General features: G+C 45.1%; 1 protein-coding gene across 2 annotated transcripts in view; it reads right to left on the reverse strand.

Annotated features, from left to right (window-relative positions):
* Positions 1 to 16,102, reverse strand: part of SERPINB1 (serpin family B member 1) — a 66,345-nt gene extending 50,243 nt beyond the window's left edge. Inside the window, exons 1-2 of one of the 2 annotated variants that reach the window (XM_088471801.1) lie at positions 16,033 to 16,102; positions 15,446 to 15,555 (exon numbers count right to left, since the gene is read on the reverse strand). The gene's annotated coding sequence lies outside the window, so the exon portion shown is untranslated. Of the gene's footprint in view, positions 1 to 15,445; positions 15,569 to 16,032 lie in introns of those variants that run through there. The other variant, XM_088471800.1, reaches the window with a different exon arrangement.
* Positions 16,103 to 22,322: the final 6,220 nt, after the last annotated feature.

Genomic DNA, 22,322 nt, shown 5'->3' on the forward strand with positions numbered 1-22,322 from the left:
AGGAGTCTGTCAGCATCCATAAATACATAGAAACATTGAATTTGACGGCAGATAAGAACCACTTGGCCCATCTAGATTGCCCTTTTTTACCTTTTGGTAACCTCAACCCTAGTCACGGCGTCTGCAGAGAAGAGCAGCCGCCAGGACCTTCAACACCAGCCTCCATCCCCTGTGTAATTACCCAGCATCTGCTTCTCTTTGCAGCCGCCAGGACTGCTCATTTTTTATTGGCCCGCACCCCGCCGCAGCAGTGACAATCGAGTGGTGCAAACCATCGATGGTTCACCATAGATGGATTTTGTGCCATCGATGGACCCATCAATTGTAACTACCGATGTACACCCCACTGATTGCCATCCCTACTAGGGACAGCCATCAACCATCGATGGTATAAAACCATTGATGGTCTATGCCTGATAGTCAAGCATCAGTGGCAGCGTCCGATGTTAACAAAACAAACACAATGGTCGCACTCTGCACATGCGCAAAACCCAACCATTGATGGCTGTACCATCAATGGTTTTCTAATGAGGGTTCAAAACCATTGATGGTACAGTCATCAATGGCCATCACTACAGTATACCATAAAATTGCTATTTTTATAGTAAACTGTGTTTAAAAAAATAATAATTATAAAATCTTGTTGGATACGTTTTAAATAGATCTCCTTGACCTAATTTCTGAGCGTTTTTTGCAAAAAATATTAGCCGGTTAAGAAGTTCCAAAGAGCTTAAATAAGAAGTTAGCATAACATCCCAGCCATGGACTGCTGTGCGTCACCCATATTGTTCTGTATGTTCTCTTCTCACGTGTCCATCCTAACTCTAGTAGTGAGATTTGTTAGTGAGGGGGGCGCAAATAGTGTACTGTAGGCACATGTCATGGCTGTCATTGTGCATGACGTGGAAGGGACAGCCATTCAGAATTATGTTATATTTACTCCAGTAGACTATGAAATAAATCTATTATTTCTGTCAAAACTGTTACTCCAGTTAAATGTAATATTTAGGGCCTGATTTAATAATGAGTGTTATGCTTGTTACCATTCGTTACTAATGGTGCTCCAAACAATGAGCTCCTGACATTTTTCAAACACAGCCTATAAAATGACAGTTAAGAGCTTGGTTGGAGCACCATTTAAGATTAGTAATGAGTGACAACAAATCACTTGTTGATAATTCTGGGCCATAGGGGCCTATTCATTAAACCTAAAAATTATCTGGAGATAAATAGCTTTAGAACTGTCATGGAGTTCTAGCTAATTATAGGTGGAATTCATCATTCCACCTCTCCATAAGTATCTATTCCGAAAAGCTGTCATTTTTGCGATGACAGCTTTTCGGGAAATAGATACTTTTCCCTGCCTACACTACCTTATCGCATCTGGAAACAGTGCTGCGCATGCGCTGTTACATCTGTAAAACCAGCGCATGCGCAGCACTGCCTACAGATGCGTTAAGTTTGTGTACCCCCCCGACGCCTCCCCATCCCCCTCCCCCCTCCGCTCTCCTCCCCCCCCCCCCGACTTACCTGTCCGCGCAGCAGCCTCCGGCTCCGTCCTGCTGGTCTGTCATGTGGTTTCCCAGCAGACCACATGACAGATTAGAAAGAAAAAAAAACTTTTTTTTTTTTTGTCTAAACTTTCTTATGCTCTGCTGGGGAGCACACATGTCCGACCAGCCTCCGGAGCCTGAGGACGGAGCAGAGCGCCGGAGGGACTCGTCGGGGGACCTGCACACGCGGATACAGGTAAGTTTCACCTGTTATTCGCCACCTCACAGTGGCGAATAGTAACTGCATCAAATTCCAAAAATTTATAATTTTCGGAATTTGATGAATACCACAATTTCCACATCCCAATACTAATGTATGGGGAGTGTGGAAATTAACGCAGGGGAACTTAGCAAGGAGATATCTGTGATATCTCCTGTGCTAAGAGGCTACATGAATACCAAAATAACGTTATTTAAGGAAAATGTCCTTAAAAACGTTATTTTAGTGTTGATGAATAGGCCCCTTAGTGTTAAAAAAACAATTTGGTCAATATTGGTGAAATAATATTTTGATATGGTCAAAATTTACTGAAAATGACTGGAAATTAAAGCTATTAATGTTAATAATATTGTGGATACAAAAACAGGTCCAAATAACATGATTTTAGCTGTTTTTGTCAATTTTAAAGATTTCCAAAACCAAAACATTTTAATTGTGGTTTTGCCAACACCAACACGTCGAAGATTTAGAATCAAAACACTGAGGTTCACGCACATATCTATACAAATGTAAGTACAGAATAATCTTTTTACTAACTTTAAAGAATGATGAATAGGCCACTAGGTTACAAGAGACACTTTAAGGTGGCAACATATGGTAGCTATTGAAGAATCCATCTTTCCAGACATAATTTGGTGTCAGAATTGATTGAGGTCACTGGGAATTAGATTTCTATTCATGTGGATGGTGTTTAGAGCAGTAGGAGGAACACATGTAATAATATCATGTGAAATATATGAGCTAGCCTGCAGCTGTATGGCACTGTGACATAAAGGCGAAGTTGTTAGCTACTAGGATAGATCAGGCTACTTTCTTTACAGATGTAGCCACGCTCATCATTGCTGCTATGACGCCATACAGGCAGCCTAGTCGTGCCATAAAAATAGCGCAGGTTGGCAAGGTAATCCACAGCATGCAATTACGTAGCTTCACCGCTGGGTGGTGATCGCTCCATTAATGGAAACTAGTGGTATCATCGATGATTGCCAATACCCTTTCCAAGGATTCGGTTCCCGCTAAGGTCACTATTGTGTACAGTTTTTAAAAACCATGCAGAATTCTGCTCTGTTATTCATTTTACACCTACAGTACTGTAGCTGCATTTTACACTAAACCGCTATGCAGTAGACATTGTATTGTACACATTACAGGGCTGTCTCTGCGTGTACGGCCACCCAAGTCCCTTCACCACCTTCCCCCACCATCACGCATTACTATTCAACTTCACTGAGCTACAGTAATTGTATGGAATTATGTGTACAATGTAAATAGCAGGCTCAGCATGCGGGTGCAGTGAATAGAAGCGAGTGTTGGTGGGGGACGATGGTGAGCCATACAATTAGCTCAGTGAGGCTGAATAGGCTGAATGGTTTAATTTTTACTCCGTGCATCTTTTAAGCACAGATTGCAAGTTTATCTTTTTTGAAGTACACCTTTTTACTTCCGCTGCTGAGGACTTTATAAAGCGGGGGTCCCTTATGTGAGCACACTGAAGAAAGCGACGCTCAGTGGCTGTACTAACATTACAGTTTGGTTGCAATAAATCATACTGTAGAGCACAGAGCAGTACAGCTGTAATGTACAGTATTTCAATGTAGAACTCAGGCATGCGCAGTTGTGATTTACAAAAGTTCTGGTGGATGAACACTTTTATTACACTCGCCAGCAACTACATACGCCACACTACACCTCAAAGCGCCACCTCATGCAAGAATACACCGCCCTGCGACCAGGTGTAGTGCGACTAGGTTATCACCCTATATACGCCATATTGAGGATAGATGAGTGTGTCTACATCTGTAAGTATGCACTGAGTGATAGCCTATGAGTGAAGGTGAGCACTCCTTATAGAGTTACTGCCTGACTTTAGAGTTCTTTATGATTTAACACCTCTGGTGTTGCCCATTTTATTTGCATGTTTAATACATACTTACATATCTACTTCGGAAGGTGTGGGGTTGAGGATGGTGCTATTGCGTCAATGTGGAACCACCCCTGCTACACAATGCCACAATTACCGGCATTGTAAAGCTGGAGCAGGGGAAGTAGGTAGACTTGCCTACTTTTTCAAATGTCCGTGACAGCCACCCAAGAATTGGGAGTTTCCCAGACGCTCCAGGAGAGAAGGCTACTATGGTTTGATACAGGGTCGGCTCTAGGGGTGTTCGACCAGTGCGGTCGAACAGGGGCGCAGCCCATAGAGGGCACACCCCTCCCCAACATCCAGATTTCAGCGGGACAGTACTGAAGTGGCCCGCAGGTGGTCAAATCGGGAGGTTGAGGAGCCCAACCGCCTCAGCTGTGCAGCGGTGCCGGACCCTGGAGTCTGAATGGATGCTGTGCGCATGCGCACAGCATCTATTCAGTGATGGGAGAGGGCTGGGGGAAGCCCACCTAGTGAGGCTGCCCCCCCAGCCTGACGTTGTTTGGAGGTGTGCCATGCGGGCATGCCTCCAAATAACATCATGTAGGAGGCGTGGCCTATGGTAATTAGGCCACAGCCCCATTTTAGGGGTACACTAAAGAGAGCCAGCACAGGGTGCTCCGACCCCTGGAGCCGGCCCTGGTTTGATAACTAGCTGTGGTTTGAGAGAGCAAAACTGTAATTAGGCTCTAATGGCTCTAATGGCAGTGTTGGCTAACCTTGACACTCCAGCTGTTATGGAACTACATAACCCAGCATGCACTGCTACAGTTTTGCTATTACAGCATGCTAAAACTGTGGCAGGGCATGCTGGGATATATAGTTCCACAACAGCTGGAGTGTCAAGGTTACCCAACACTGCTCTAATGGGTACATTTACTAAAGTGATTAACCTGCACCTTCTAGAATATAATAGCTAGAATTTGTAGGTTGCTATGGGCAACATCTCCACTTCTAAAAACTCTCACTTTAGTAAATTTACCACTAAAGATTAAATCAAAAGTGACTTTAATTAGGAGTCAAATGTTTAACAGAATTAAAGAGTTTAGAAGCAGTGGAGGTAAGTTTGTCATTAGTAAGGATTTAAACTTTCTGAAATCCGAACCCCCCCGAGCCCCCCCCGATCCGAGTCCGATCCGAATCAGGCTCGACTTTTCCCGCCTGACTCGGATCTGAAATCGAGGCAAAACGTCATCATCCCGCCTTCCGAGTCTCGCGGGTTTTGGATCCTATATAAGGTACCCACGTCGGCGCCATTTTCTCACTCGGCTGTGGACAGTGAAGAGGGAGGGTGGGAGTTAGGGCTGTGTAGTGTAGTGTAGTGTAGTGCTGCTGTTGTCCACTACTTCAAAGTCCATAGGGGCTGGCTGTGTTGTGCTGTGCTGCTGTTGTTAATAGGGGCTGTGTCCACTACTTCAAAGTCCATAGGGGCTGGCTGGACTGTGTTGTGCAGTCAGTTCTCCATAGGGGCTGTGTCCACTCCAAAGTCCTGTGCAGTGTCCCAGTCCTAAAGAGGTGCTGTAGTGTTGTCCAGGGGGTGCTCTGTCCATCAGGGGTGCTCCCCCCAAGTGCTAAAAAAATAATATATTTTCTGTGTTTGTGAATTGTGTGCGCAGTAGCCACACGTGCATCAACAAAGTAGTGCCAAGCGTGCGCCTGTGTCATAAGTAAAGGGCCGGCTGGCTTGACCGTTAAGGGTGCTGTAACCCCCGAAAGTACACTCCAGTCCAAACCAAAAAAAAAATTATTTTCTGTGTTTGTGAATTGTGTGCGCAGTAGCCGCACGTGCATCAACAAAGTAGTGCCAAGCGTGCGCCTGTGTCATAAGTAAAGGGCCGGCTGGCTTGACCGTTAAGGGTGCTGTAACCCCCGAAAGTACACTCCAGTCCAAACCAAAAAAAAAATTATTTTCTGTGTTTGTGAATTGTGTGCGCAGTAGCCGCACGTGCATCAACAAAGTAGTGCCAAGCGTGCGCCTGTGTCATAAGTAAAGGGCCGGCTGGCTTGACCGTTAAGGGTGCTGTAACCCCCGAAAGTACACTCCAGTCCAAACCAAAAAAAAATTATTTTCTGTGTTTGTGAATTGTGTGCGCAGTAGCCGCACGTGCATCAACAAAGTAGTGCCAAGCGTGCGCCTGTGTCATAAGTAAAGGGCCGGCTGGCTTGACCGTTAAAGGGTGCTGTAACCCCCAAAGTACACTCCAGTCCAAACCAAAAAAAAAATTATTTTCTGTGTTTGTGAATTGTGTGCGCAGTAGCCGCACGTGCATCAACAAAGTAGTGCCAAGCGTGCGCCTGTGTCATAAGTAAAGGGCCAGCTGGCTTGACCGTTAAAGGGTGCTGTAACCCCCAAAGTACACTCCAGTCCAAACCAAAAAAAAAATTATTTTCTGTGTTTGTGAATTGTGTGCGCAGTAGCCGCACGTGCATCAACAAAGTAGTGCCAAGCGTGCGCCTGTGTCATAAGTAAAGGGCCGGCTGGCTTGACCGTTAAAGGGTGCTGTAACCCCCAAAGTACACTCCAGTTCAAACAAAAAAAAAAATTATTTTCTGTGTTTGTGAATTGTGTGCGCAGTAGCCGCACGTGCATCAACAAAGTAGTGCCAAGCGTGCGCCTGTGTCATAAGTAAAGGGCCGGCTGGCTTGACCGTTAAAGGGTGCTGTAACCCCCAAAGTACACTCCAGTCCAAACCGAAAAAAAACTATTTTCTGTGTTTGTGAATTGTGTGCGCAGTAGCCGCACGTGCATCAACAAAGTAGTGCCAAGCGTGCGCCTGTGTCATAAGTAAAGGGCCGGCTGGCTTGACCGTTAAAGGGTGCTGTAACCCCCGAAAGTACACTCCAGTCCAAACCAAAAAAAAAATTATTTTCTGTGTTTGTGAATTGTGTGCGCAGTAGCCGCACGTGCATCAACAAAGTAGTGCCAAGCGTGCGCCTGTGTCATAAGTAAAGGGCCGGCTGGCTTGACCGTTAAAGGGTGCTGTAACCCCCAAAGTACACTCCAGTCCAAACCAAAAAAAAAATTATTTTCTGTGTTTGTGAATTGTGTGCGCAGTAGCCGCATGTGCATCAACAAAGTAGTGCCAAGCGTGCGCCTGTGTCATAAGTAAAGGGCCAGCTGGCTTGACCGTTAAAGGGTGCTGTAACCCCCAAAGTACACTCCAGTCCAAACCAAAAAAAAATTTATTTTCTGTGTTTGTGAATTGTGTGCGCAGTAGCCGCACGTGCATCAACAAAGTAGTGCCAAGCGTGCGCCTGTGTCATAAGTAAAGGGCCGGCTGGCTTGACCGTTAAAGGGTGCTGTAACCCCCAAAGTACACTCCAGTCCAAACCAAAAAAAAAATTATTTTCTGTGTTTGTGAATTGTGTGCGCAGTAGCCGCACGTGCATCAACAAAGTAGTGCCAAGCGTGCGCCTGTGTCATAAGTAAAGGGCCGGCTGGCTTGACCGTTAAAGGGTGCTGTAACCCCCGAAAGTACACTCCAGTCCAAACCAAAAAAAATTATTTTCTGTGTTTGTGAATTGTGTGCGCAGTAGCCGCACATGCATCAACAAAGTAGTGCCAAGCGTGCGCCTGTGTCATAAGTAAAGGGCCGGCTGGCTTAACCGTTAAAGGGTGCTGTAACCCCCAAAGTACACTCCAGTCCAAACCAAAAAAAAAATTATTTTCTGTGTTTGTGAATTGTGTGCGCAGTAGCCGCACGTGCATCAACAAAGTAGTGCCAAGCGTGCGCCTGTGTCATAAGTAAAGGGCCGGCTGGCTTGACCATTAAAGGGTGCTGTAACCCCCAAAGTACACTCCAGTCCAAACCAAAAAAAAAATTATTTTCTGTGTTTGTGAATTGTGTGCGCAGTAGCCGCACGTGCATCAACAAAGTAGTGCCAAGCGTGCGCCTGTGTCATAAGTAAAGGGCCGGCTGGCTTGACCGTTAAAGGGTGCTGTAACCCCCAAAGTACACTCCAGTCCAAACCAAAAAAAAAATTATTTTCTGTGTTTGTGAATTGTGTGCGCAGTAGCCGCATGTGCATCAACAAAGTAGTGCCAAGCGTGTGCCTGTGTCATAAGTAAAGGGCCAGCTGGCTTGACCGTTAAAGGGTGCTGTAACCCCCAAAGTACACTCCAGTCGAAACCAAAAAAAAATTTATTTTCTGTGTTTGTGAATTGTGTGCGCAGTAGCCGCACGTGCATCAACAAAGTAGTGCCAAGCGTGCGCCTGTGTCATAAGTAAAGGGCCGGCTGGCTTGACCGTTAAAGGGTGCTGTAACCCCCAAAGTACACTCCAGTCCAAACCAAAAAAAAATTATTTTCTGTGTTTGTGAATTGTGTGCGCAGTAGCCGCACGTGCATCAACAAAGTAGTGCCAAGCGTGCGCCTGTGTCATAAGTAAAGGGCCGGCTGGCTTGACCGTTAAAGGGTGCTGTCACCCCCGAAAGTACACTCCAGTCCAAACCAAAAAAAAATTATTTTCTGTGTTTGTGAATTGTGTGCGCAGTAGCCGCACGTGCATCAACAAAGTAGTGCCAAGCGTGCGCCTGTGTCATAAGTAAAGGGCCGGCTGGCTTGACCGTTAAAGGGTGCTGTAACCCCCAAAGTACACTCCAGTCCAAACTAAAAAAAAAATTATTTTCTGTGTTTGTGAATTGTGTGCGCAGTAGCCGCACGTGCATCAACAAAGTAGTGCCAAGCGTGCGCCTGTGTCATAAGTAAAGGGCCGGCTGGCTTGACCGTTAAAGGGTGCTGTAACCCACAAAGTACACTCCAGTCCAAACCAAAAAAAAAATTATTTTCTGTGTTTAGCCGAACGTATATATCAAATCGATATAACATAAATGGAGGACCAAACTTTCTCCGATAAAAATAAAATAGAGAAAGATCAAGAACCACTTCCTCCTAGTGCTGAAGCTGCTGCCACTAGTCATGACATAGACGATAACATGCCATCAACGTCGTCTGCCAAGGCCGATGCCCAATGTCATAGTAGAGGGCACATACAATCCCAAATGGCAAAGTTCAGGAAAATGACCTTGAAAAAGACATTTAAATCAGCTGAAGAGAAACGTAAACTTGCCAATATGCCATTTACGACACGGAGTGGCAAGGAACGGCTAAGGTCGATCCCTAGTATGTTCATGACTAGTGGTTCAGCTTCACATGACGATGGAAGCCCTCCTCCCACTAAAAAAATCAAAAGAGTTAAGCTGGCAAAAGCACAGCGAAGAACTGTGCTTTCTAAGAAGATATCACAAATCCCCAAGGAGAGTCCAAGTGTGGTGGTGGTTGCGATGCCTGACCTTCCCAGCACTGGACGGGAAGAGGTGGCTCTTTCCACCATTTGCACGCCCCCTGCAAGTGCTGAAAGGAGCACCCACAGTCCACTTGCTGATATGCAAATTGAAGATGTCACTGTTGAAGTACAACAGGATGAGGATACTGGTGTAGCTGGCGCTGAGGAGGAAGTTGGCGAGGAGGATTCTGATGGTGATGTGGTTTGTTTAAATCAGGCTCCGGGGGAGACAGTTGTTGTCCGTGGGATGAAAAAGCCCATCACGGTCATGCCTGGGCAGAAGACCAAACATTCCACCTCTTTGGTCTGGCAATATTTCTATCCAAATCCGGACAACAACTGTCTTGCCATATGTACCATATGTAAAGGTGAAATAAGTAGGGGTAGGGACGTCAACCACCTAGGAACATCCTCCCTTATACGGCACCTGCAGCGCGTTCATAAAAAGTTACTGTCAAGTTCAGAAACTTTGGCTAAGACCGTAAGCAGTCCAGGGACACCTAAATCCCGTTGTCCTGTTGTATCCAAGCGCCTGCAAACCACACCGTCAACTCCCTCCTCGTCAATTTCCTCCTTAGTCAGGATCGGAAGTAGTCCTGCAGGCCATGTCACTGGCATGACTGACTCTCCTATCCGGGATTCCTCTGGAGGATCCTGCATTGCTACGCCTACTGCTGCCGCTTCTGCTGTTGCTGCTGCTGGGAGTCGTTCATCATCCCAGAGAGGAAGTAGGAACACCACTACTTTTACTAAACAATTGACCCTCCAACAGTCCTTAGCGAGGAGGATGAAGTACGACAGCAGTCATCCTGAAGCAAAACGTATAACTGAGGCCTTGACTGCTATGTTGGTGTTAGACGTGCGTCCGGTATCCGCCATTAGTGCAGTGGGATTTAGACAATTGATGGAGGTAGTGTGTCCCCGGTTCCAAATCCCGTCTAGATTCCACTTCACTAGGCAGGCGATACCGAGACTGTACAGAAACGTCAGAAAAAGTGTCCTCAGTGTCCTGAAAAATGCCGTTGTACACAATGTCCACTTAACCACGGACATGTGGACAAGTGGAACAGGGCAGACTAAGGACTATATGACTGTGACAGCCCACTGGGTAGATGTATCACCTTACGCAGCAACAGCAGCAGCGTCACCAGTAGCAGCATCTCAGAAACGCCAGCTCGTTACAAGGCAGGCTACGCTGTGTATCACCGGTTTCAGTAAGAGGCACACCGCCGACAACCTCTTAGAGAAACTGAGGGAAATCATCGCCCAGTGGCTTACCCCACTTAGACTCTCCTGGGGATTTGTGATATCTGACAACGCCACCAATATTGTGCGGGCATTACATCTGGGCAAATTCCAGCACGTCCCATGTTTTGCTCACACAATAAACTTGGTGGTGCAGAATTTTCTGAAAAGCGACAGGGGCGTGCAGGAGACGCTTTGGGTGGCCCGAAAAATTTCTGGCCACTTTCGCCATTCAGCGACTGCGTGCCGAAGACTGGAGCACCAGCAAACACTCTTGAACCTGCCCCGCCATCACCTGAAGCAAGAGGTTGTGACGCGGTGGAACTCAACCCTCTATATGCTTCAGAGGATGGAGGAGCAGCAAAAGGCCATACAAGCCTATACATCCACCTATGACATAGGCAAAGGAGGGGGTATGCACCTGACTCAAGCGCAGTGGAGAATGATTTCCGTGTTGTGCAAGGTTCTCCAGCCCTTCGAACTTGCCACACGTGAAGTCAGTTCAGACACAGCCAGCTTGAGTCAGGTCATTCCCCTCATCAGGCTTTTGCAGAAGCAGCTGGAGAAAGTGAAGGAGGAGCTAAGACGGAGCGATTCCGCTCGGCATGTGGGACTTGTGGATGAAGCCCTTCATTCGCTTTGCCAGGATTCCAGGGTGGTCAATCTGTTGAAATCAGACCACTACATTTTGGCCACCGTGCTTGATCCTAGGTTTAAAGCCTATGTGGTGTCTCTCTTTCCGGCCGACACAAGCCTGCAGAGGTGCAAAGGCCTGCTGGTGAACACACTGTCAGCTGAAGCGGAACGTGACACGTCAACGGCTCCTTCTTCATTTTCTCCCGCAACTGGGGCTGCCAGGAAAAAACTTAGGTATCCTAAGCAACCCGCTGGCGGTGATGCAGGGCAGGCAGGACCAAGTTTGGACATCTGGTCCGGACTGAAGGACCTGGCAACAATTTCTGACATGTCTACTGTCACTGCATATGATACTGTCACCATTGACAGAATGGTGGAGGATTACATCGGTGACAGCATCCAAGTAGGCATGTCAGACAGTCCATACCTGTACTGGCAGGAAAAAGAGGCAATTTGGAGGCCCCTGTACAAGCTGGCTCTATTTTACCTGAGTTGCCCCCCCTCCAGTGTGTACTCCGAAAGAGTGTTTAGTGCAGCCGGGAACCTTGTCAGCGAAAGGCGTACGAGGTTGCTTCCACAGAATGTGGAGAAGATGATGTTCATCAAAATGAATTATCAGCTCTTCCAGGGAGACCAGCCTCCAGAAGGTACAGAGGTACCTGTGGTGGTGGATTCAAGTGGGGACGAGTTAATACTTTGTGAGGATGAGGATGTACACACTGAAGAGGGTGAGGAATCGGTGGATGAGGAGGATGAGGATGACATCTTGCCTCCGTAGAGCCAGTTTGTGCAGGGACACATTAATTGCCAGCTTGTTTTGTGGGGGCCCAAACGAACCAATCATTTCAGCCACAGTTGTGTGGCAGACCCTGGCGCTGAAATGATTGATTTGTTAAAGTGTGCATGTCCTGTTTATACAACATAAGGGTGGGTGGGAGGGCCCAAGGACAATTCCATCTTGCACTTCTTTTTTTTCTTTGCATTATGTACAGTTTGGGGCCTAGTTTTTCTAACTGCCATCCTGTCTGCCACTGCAGTGTCACTCCTAGATGGGTCACGTGTTTGTGCCGCCCACTCGTGTCGCTTAGCATAGTCATCCAGCTACCTCGGTGCAACCTTTTGGACATGAAAACACTATTGTGAGGTGTGAGGTGTTCAGAATAGACTGGAAATGAGTGGAAATTAAGGTTATTGAGGTTAATAATAGCATAGGAGCAGAGAAACCAACAAATTCTGTGATTTTAGCTGTTTTTATGCTTTTTAAAAAAAAAATACAGATCCAAAACACAAAACCCAGAACCCAAAACACGGAAGGGTGGTTTTGGCAAAACCAATCCAGATCCAAAACACGAAGAAAGATCCAGATCCAAAACCAAAACACAAAACACGAAAAGTGTCCGGTGCACACCCCTAATTTAAACAGTAGGTAATACTTATTTCATAGGCTAAGATATATGGGAGTATAAAGCTGGGTACACACTGGAGCGATGTTATTCCGATTTGATACTGCATGGCCAATGCATGTGGCGCCATGTATATTAATGAAGGACGGAATGAGTGATCGTTCCGTCATTCATTACATTACTGTAGTCTGTACCGACAATCATGCGATGTCCAGGGTGTCCCTGGACATTGGCACGATTGCCGGTCGCTGAAGTGTGTACCCGGCATAACAGACAACTGGTTTAGGAATTATTGTGTGTTAAGTCAGGAGGATGATAGATGGTTGCAACTACAAAAAGACTCAAAAACTACAACTGTAGAAGAGTATGAAAGTGTTGACTTAAAAAGATGGAAAAGAACCAGGTGGGTGTGACTGATGGGTTAGATACGTTTTTCTGTGTATTCTCAGATCTGGGAGCATGGCTAAAGTGTAAGTCACTGTAGGAAAATGAGCCAGAATTCAGTAACCCAGGAGTAATAGGGGTTGAAAATGCAGGTGGAGCTTGTTGCACATATAACGATCATGAACAAATACTTGTAACCTGTAATATACCTTTAAAAACTCCTTACTTTCAACCTACTGTACTGAGGGTTTCATATATGGTAAATCCCTCACTTTGGATTAGTTGTATCATTACAGATCATTATGCTTTTTCATTATTTAAATTTTAAATTGGTTATTATAACTTGATTGCCCTATAATGAAACATATACAAGCTTCATGTACACACATTATTCCCTCATTCAGAGGCGGTCGGAGGATGCAAGTGGTCGCTCAGAAACTGGGCGGCTGCTTGCATCCCGCCCGCCCGCCTCTGTTTCGGTCGTTAGGCTGTGGGTTTACACCCACAGCTCTAACGACCGCTAGGGTGATGGTCGCGATGGTCATAGACCATCGCGACCATCGGGGCTTACGACGAGACCCTAGGGTAGGGTCTCACTTGTCGTAAGCCCCGGAGAGCTTCTGGCTCTGTCAGAGCCGGAAGCTCTCCACTGACATCACTTGTGATGTCAGTGGGGCCTCCCCCAAATGGCAGGCGTTCCCATATGGGAACGCCTCCGTTTGGGCTGCCACCCCCGGTCCGCCTTCCAAACGGGGCGAGCTGTCAATCAACATCGACAGCTCGCCCCCTTTGGAAAGAGACCCGCTACGACCGGCGCTGTTGGTCGTAGCGGGTCTCACGTATGCGCACGAAGGAGCCGGCTCCCTCGTGCGCATGCGCACTGGAAAAACATTGAGGCGGCCGTGCGGTCGTACGGCCGCCTCTGAATAATGCCCAATGCCCTTTCTGAGTGTCACGCAATGTGGTGGCATTCCGTCTGCTTTCTGCTATTGGAAGTCCCATGTTAACATCTGCCAGTATCTGTGGTGACACATCTATGCAAGTACACTGCCCCCAGCCCCCTGCTTGCTAGAGCAGCCATCATCACTATCATCAGCATTTGCACCAGCCGCATCCTTGGTGCAGGAGATGGATCTCTGCATACGCGCAGCTCAGAAAAAGATGCACTCTGTGTACATGACCACATCAGGCTCACTCCAAATTTATCTACATGCAAACTCCCCTATTTTTGCCCTGTTGCCATACAACTGAAAGTGAGACGCAACTACGATTTGTAAAACTCAGAATCACTTGTAACTACTTTTAAATGCATATGCAGTCCACGACACTTACTTATACTTCTTTTACACCAAGTTCCGGGTCTGACCCGGGGGTTGGAACAGGGTTCCAATCTGGATCAGATCGGACTTAGGGCCTGATTCAGAGCCGGACGCAATTTGCGGATGGTCGTTAAGGAAAAGGGGGTGGCTATTCAAATGAACCATTCGCTCTTTGCGGTCTGTTCACGCCTCTAGGTCTGAACGAGCGAACAAAACTTGCGGTCGTTTTTTGGATAACTACGCCCCCTGGCCGCTCGCATCCTACATCATGTACGCTATTTATTAGATTAATCGAGTACATCGACCAGCGTATGAACTGCTCGCTATTCTTGTGGTTGGTTTTTCCTACCACAATCTTGCAAGCAGTTCTGACTATAAAATAACCCAGTGACGTGGTCAATGCCGCTGCTGTATTAATTATGCACAGCCATAAAACGCCCGTTTTGACCTTTAAGCACGCCTGCGTTCGGATCTCCACTCCCCGTTTTCAAGCAACTTCCCCTGTTACCACCCACATACGCCTCCTCCTGCCACTCATATTAGCAGGCATTCGCTATTTAGCGAACAAACGATTTTCGGCCGCACTGACTGGTTCGCGCATGCGTATTACGATCCATACGCATGCGCAGTTGGGCAAACATCGCTCGAAGCGAATGAGCGGCTCTGAATCAGGCCCTTAACCCTTTCATACTGCGGCGCCGACCCAGGATTTTCCCGAGTTGGTGCAGTCCACACTGGAGCCGGGTCTGCAGTGACCTGGCTCTTCCAGCGTTGCAGTGTATGCTTGGAGATTACGTCATCTCCAAGCACCACTGAAGTCGACCAATCGGGCGGCATGTGGCACGATCCCGGTCATCGTGACCCTGATTGCGCCATTTACACAGCAGGGTTGTTCCCGTGTTAAACCCTGCAAGTTACCTGGGTTGGATTGCCGGATCACTCGACCTGGGAATCCAATCCTGGCCCCTTTTACACCAAGAAGCAACCTGGGTTAACCCTGCAATAACCCGGGCTTTGGCTCTGGTGTAAAAGGGGTATTAGTTTGCCATACCGCCCAACACTGGGGAGGATGGGGTCAAGACTTTTGTGTGCATGCCCAAAAAATGAGCATGACCTCACGATGTGTAAAGCCAGGACCACTTTTGCGCACATTTTGGGGGAGTGACTGAGATTCAAGCCCGTTTTTGTCATATGGGGGGCTTGCTGATGGGCAGCCCCCAGCCTCTCCTGGTACAGTGCAGATGACACATGCATGTGAGCATCATCCATTCTCTGCTGCTCTGCTATACAGAGTAGAAGTGACAAAGTGTCCCCTTAACTCCCCCCCCCCACACACACACACTTGTAACTAGTGTTCTGCTTTACACAACTGCTAATGATAATGATATAGGGGTAGCTGCAAGAGCTCTCGGGAAAGATCTGTTTCTACCTTTGATTTGATATTATCAACAATAAATACTGGAAATAGTTCCTTACCGTATTTTTCTCTGTTTCTTGAAAAGACGTCACAGCTGTGTATATGTCAGTGGTTGGTCAGAGATTCCAGCGTTCTGCTGCCGTTTGTGAAGCAGCTACTAGAGACTGTGCTAGAGGAGGAAGTAGAAGGGAGTGTTCACAGCTGCAGAGCAAAGTAGAAATTATAATCTCTGTGTAAAATGTAAATATATAAATAAATGTCTAATCTTTCAGAAATCAACTGTATTAAACCAGGTATAAGCATTGAATTACAGGAACATTGTACTAGGGGATATGGGCTTTCAGAAAACTTAAAAAAAAAATCAATACATGCTCACATTATCTATATCTACATTATTATATGTATAATTTTACAGCGATATGTTGATGATAAAACTTGTGGACTATATACTGTAAAGTATGTCATAGTTATGTCACTGTTTTTGTATAACCTAAATGTATCTGTGCATTATTTGTACTGTTGTAGCTATGTTTGTGATTATTGTGTTTCAATAAAGAAACAATTATAAAAAAATAAAATAAACCATGGGTTTTTGCATACAATATCTTATGTCAAATTTAGGTTCTTAACACAATGCCTTTATTACCACATAGGTCCAGAATTGACCCCACACAGGTCACGTTTTCCAGGTCACCCAGCAGGTGCACAGGTGTATTCATTACTCACTGACACATTTTGAAAGATCCACAGGTGGAGGTAATTATTTCACTTGTGATTCTGTGAGGAGACCTGGAAAACATGCACTGTTTGGGTTCCCGAGGACCGAGTTTGAGAACCTGTGGTTTAAGCCTTGTTGATTATTTTTTACAAAATCATATTTAAATATCTATAACCAAAATGTTTAGCTTTGTTATGTTGAATAATTTTATTTCTACTGTGATCATTCTTTTGCTCTAGTTTTTTATTTGATTAATCTTTGAGTATAGTAATACATTCTGCAGTTCTGCGCTAATGGGAATATACATGCATACAGTACTTGGGTGCTCAAATTCTGGCTTCAGGAATGCGTCAAAATTTACGTAAAAATAATCTTGTCTTTGTAATGTGTGTCTGGAAGTTACAAAGGTGATTTCAACCCAAAAATAATCAATATCTTATTGGGCCATAATTATTTAATTCATTTATTATTGGAGCATTAATGTTAAAAATAAAAACATTTTAAATTATTTTTGCAATAATATTTTTATTCTAATTGAGGTCATATTAATTAATAGAAGCAAATATATGCTGGTACTTAGTGAAACAAGTTTGTAATATCTTTGGTGCTTCTATCATTAATATGAACCCAATTAACAAAAATATCATTGTCCAAATAATTTGAAATGCTATAATTATTAAACATTATTGTCCCAATTATAACATTTGTAGAGGTTTTTTTTTACATTTGGGGGGCCTTAATTGAGTATTAATTATTAACATGTAGTATATCTGTTTAATGTGGCTCTTATTTATGTCCTGCCCGGACTGATATAATTGAATATGTGTAGTGTAAGCAATCTCTCGGGAATCTGGTCAGAGCCATTTTCTAGTGACTTTTCAGCTAGTTTCTGGTGAGTTCAGGGGAAGAACTATGGGAGACAATGGAGGCGCCTGCCGCCGGGCTCCAGCTCTGAAGGGGCACCTCCTCCATTGTTCACAACATATTCACCCCACTTAGGACTGTAACTATGTACCCGGAGTGTACCGCCACGGCCGCCCAATACATAGCACTCCTTCCCAGCACCTGAGAAGCCACCATAAACTAGTGGAGAGCTCCATGTCAGACTATCAGCTGCTGCCTTCGTCTATCTATAGCCTGTCAGCAAGCGAATAGCTACATTACAGTGTCAGCGACTGTGACGGGGTGGGGGCACCAAAATATAACTTGCCTCCGGGCATCTGGGATGAACTTACGCCACTGGGTGAGTTTGTCATTTCTCACCTGCCACAAATCACTGAAACAAAATTTACTAAGTGGCGGTTTTTGGTCATTTACCATGTCAAATGACATCTTCCCTCTGTTTCCCAAGTCCTGCATAGTTCCAAACATGAAAACACAATCCACACTGACAGATTACTAACAGATCTAATAATACTGAGACACAGATACTAAGATTTAGAGGTAACCAGTGATTGGTATCTCTTCATAGTCCTGTCCAATCAATACTGTAACCAGGGTTGGACTGGCCCACAGGAGTACAAGGTAAATTCCAAGTGGGCCCCTCTGCCTGAGGGTCTACTCTCTCCTCTAGGGGTCAGTTTCCAGACTGTGCATTTGAAGTAAAAATAGAGGGTCAGTTACTTGGTGGAGCAGGACCACTGATGAACATGGTGGTATGGTTGTTTGTTCAGTTCTATAGAGCAGTCATTCCCAACCTCGGTCCGCAAGGCACACTAACAGTCCTGGTTTTAGTGATATCCATGATTGTGCACAGATGGTTAAATCAAAATAACTGAGGTACTAATTAAGTCGCCTGTGCTCCAGTATGGTTATCCTCAAAACCTGGACTGTTAGTGTGCCTTGAGGACCGTGGTTGGGAACCCCTGCTATAGAGACTACACCAAGAAGAGCCTTCATGCCAATCAAAGTGAGGGGTCATGACACACCCCTACCCCCTCCTCTTCCTCAGAAGTGTTTGGAATGGTATTGTAGCTCTGCATTCATTCACTGACCTACAGTTAAGTCATACTAATGGCAAGAGCTTATATACTGTAGTTGATTTTTTTTTTCACGATGGCATGTATTTCACCATTATGTAGACCTAATTTAGTTATTTAGTTATTAATCTGTTATGTTATCATGCATGTACTCAGTATTTACTAATATATATATATATATATATATATATATATATATATATAAAAAACTAAAAAGCCTTACTATTTCATTTGTTCTATTAAGGCTTCCAACACATGATCAGAAATTTCAGAAGCCTGTTACAACTTTCACTCAATCTCCATAAAGCAATGAAATTCTGAACATTAGGGCTGACACCTTAATGAACGTGTTTCTTGTGCAATACAGATATGGTATGCCCTGCGGTTAACTGCAGATTCAGCACTCTCAATGTGTGAGATTGCTGACACTCACAAAATGGTGGAGCTGCTAATTCACAGATTTGTGTTTTCACTAGTATTCCTCAGGACATGAGGACCCCGAATAAAGGGGACCCCCTCCAAGGGACACCCCAGGCCTGGGTTAAAGCCCGGGGCTATTCTCCGCACCCCTGATGGTGGTAGGTGCAGGGTTAATGAGTGTTAAATATTATAATCTTGTCCTTTACATGGGGACTACAGGTACCTACAAGGCTACCCCTGCATGCCGGTACTTTTTGGAACCACAAGTACCAGCATGTCTGGGCAGTGCGGGCCTGCTGGTACCTGAAGTCCTCCTATAAAAGAAAAGTGTAAAAGAAAGTGAAAAAAAATGTGCGGGCTTCCCCCTCCCAAGCATAACAAGCACCAGGATTTTTTGAGCCGGTTTTGGTTCAGGAAATACGGGGAAAAATGGCATGGGGTCCCCCATATTTTAATGAACCAGCACCGGGCTCCTTAGTCAGTCCTGGTTGAGTTAATAATGGGAAAAAAATGTGTAGGGATCCCCCATATTTCCTTCAAACCAGCACCGGGATCTTACTAGCCGGTGGTGTAATGCTATAACCGGGAGACACGCTTCACTGGGTCCCACAGCCAAAGCATTCATCACCCTCATCTACCACAGTAACCAGCATGTGCGGCATTAAGAGCCTGCTGGTACCTATAGCCCCCATGTAAAGAAAATATAAAAACAAAGACACAACACCCAATGTTTTAATTATTTATTAGACTGTACCTTCACCTGGAGGTGGCGGCCTTTAAGCTCTTTTGCATGATCGCCACACCCACAGGGCTTCAGACATCTTCAGGAAATGTTGCTCCACCTCCGCCATCAGGCTGTCTAACAGAGGGCAGGGAGGGTTGGACCTGAGAGGGCAGGGAGGGCTGGACCTAAAAGGGCCCTTGCACATGAAACCTGACGATATCACATGCGGCCCCTTTCATGTTAATAAAGGACAGAACAAGTGATTGTTCCGTCATTTATTACATCTTTAGATGTGTACCCGCGGTACAATATGTCTGCCTGACGGGCCTACACATCGTCCCGGTACACATTGTCCAGTGTGTATCCACCTTTAGAGTGCCCCATGTTCTGAACTTGAACCTATGAAAAATGGCGTTGTGTATATTATATATATATATATATATATATAATTTATATATAGATGGGTGGGCACTCACCACTAATTGAAAAACTATAACAATATTTATTTACTCATGACCATCACCGAGTACTGTATAAGTCGATGTTTTAGTCTATAACAGACCAAGACAGCATTGTAGTATCAGGATCAATCCATACCCCACACTCACCTTGAGCCAACTAAATAGCAATGCCAATTACTGCGTGGCTCCACCCCCAACCGGAACAGGATGCCAGGTATGATATCTCAGAAATGTAAAAATAGCACCAATCAGGCTAAATAAAAATAATAATAATATACCTACTGTAGGCAGAGTACTGGAGCTTCGATCAAGCCAAAATACACAGAGTCCGGTGCATGCAGCATCATGGAAGACTCCATTAACAACCCTGTTGGTGAAAACCGGAAGAGGCATGCGTTCCAATAAATGGTGCACACAACTCAGTGAGTTCCGGAAGTCACTGTATGCTTTCCACACGGGGAGCGCATAACAGTCCGAGCTTGCACTGCTATCGTGCTGGTTGGTCCGGAAGTTGTGTGTTCCATGAGGAGCTATTTGAACCCCAAAGAAAAGGAATAGGCGGCACTCCAAAGCACTGTAAAATAACTTGTATTAAGAAGATGACATAATACACAAACAATGTAAATGTTTCAAAGTCACACCGGACCTTTTCATCAGGACTTGTGCATATGAAAAGGTCCGCGGTGACTTTGAAACGTTGACATTGTTTGTTAGGGCCCCTCTCAAACTCGGTGCCCAGGACAGGTGTACCCTTTATAATCCCTTGTCACCAGGCCTGGATAAAGAAAGAAATAGCGTAGACATTCAATTTTCTAGAATTAATAAAATAGAATAAACAAGCAAGGAGGCAGAGCTAGAGATCCTATCACTGAGGGTGACGTATCACTGAGGGTGACCAAACCTTCTCAGCGACTACAGTATGTTAACTAGCTTCAAATAAAAATACCTTGTCTTATATGATAATGTATGAAATTGCTGAAGCAATCTATGTAGAATTTGAGGACTGGCATTATTCAAATATGGGAGAGAAACAGCAAGGGTATAATGACTGAGTTGGAGGTACATAAAAATCTGACGGTGAGGGATTTGAAAGCGATTTTACAGTTCCTGAAAGGAAAGGATAACGCCTCCAGGGTCAAATACGTCACAAATTCTGCTAATAATAGCGGATTATCTAAACAGTGGATTTCCCCATATAGTATTAACCATAGATTCAGTATGTAAACTCTACAATTTAGGGGGGTATCCAATTAGCAGCGCTAAAGTAGCGTTGCTTATTGATTGTGGCGGGGCTATCCAATTAGCCCCAAAGTGCCGCCCGTCGCTGGCACTTATCGTGGATATTTTTTGGGACCTGATGTCTCCTGAAAAATAATCCATGATAAGTGCCATTTTTTCACCACCTAAATGGCAAAAACACATACAGTAGGTCTGTGAGCTTATCGCGGGTTGTTTGTGTTTTTTTGAGAAACATTCTATTATTTCGACCAAAATAATAGGATAGGGTGAAAAAAACCATAGGCATAAAAGTGGGTATAATCTGTGAAAAATCCCTGCTTTTCGCCAATCGCGACTATCCATTAACGCCCGAACTATGTTCGAGGCTAATTGGATAACCCCCTTAGAGTTCACCATGAGCCATGCCTGAAATGTATCAGTGAACAAACTATTAGACAGGATAAGTGAGGGTTTAGAGGCTTTGGGCATATGTAATAGGGCTGCTAAGGAGTAAGTAGCGAAAAGTGCTGAGCAAACTCTTCCATCATACAACCAATCCAGAATTTATGTTAAAAAACACGGAATTAGAGAAATATAAAATATCTTGAACTGCCAGACCACCCTGTTGTCTCGTCAAAGAAACCTTAGCCCAATTAAACTTTCTTAAATTGAATGTCCATAAGTGACCTCTCAGACACACTGGCGCTCCCGGTGGAGCAGTAGCAACGTTTCTTTGTTTTGCCAAGTTCATGGATGCCACATGGACCGAAGAGGAACCTTTTCCAAGGATTTGTGAGTTATAAAGTGGTGAATGAGGGGTTTAGGGGTGTGGTTATCATTATGTCATAACATTTTTGCCACATTCAATGTGTATTTTTTTTTTTTTTACAGGTGCCAAATATTAAGTGTCCCCCAAATGTACCATGGAGGGACTGCAGCAGATATCTCCATATCTGTCGCAGTCCTTCCATTTCCGATAGAAGCGGCAGCCCCATAGGGCTTCACATTCCTGGAGCTAGATCCCACACAGCTAACGCCATCTGAATATGGCATCAGCTGCTTAGCCTACATGCGTACAGGAGCCCTGATAGAGTAGTGAAGTGGCCACTGATGTGGTCACTTCACACTGAACACATCGCAGGGATGGGCTCCTTTTAGACCGCCTGTCCTAGTGTCTGAGTTTTGATAGATCTGGCCAAATCTTGGTGGTTATGGGGTCTAGTTACTAAGCAGTGTTAGGAGACAGAGTGAAGAGTGAAAAGTGATAAGGTGCCAGCCAATCAGCTCCCATCACTTTTCACTCTTCACTTTTCACTTCTCCTAACACTGCTTAGTAAATAAACCCCTATATCTTTTCACCAGCTTGACTAATCAAACATAAGTTAAACTACTGTTTGGACTGCGTGTTTATATTCT

This window comes from Taudactylus pleione, unplaced genomic scaffold (genome assembly GCF_031769625.1).
Source record: "Taudactylus pleione unplaced genomic scaffold, aTauple2 ptg000116l, whole genome shotgun sequence".
NCBI classification, from domain to species: domain Eukaryota; kingdom Metazoa; phylum Chordata; class Amphibia; order Anura; family Myobatrachidae; genus Taudactylus; species Taudactylus pleione.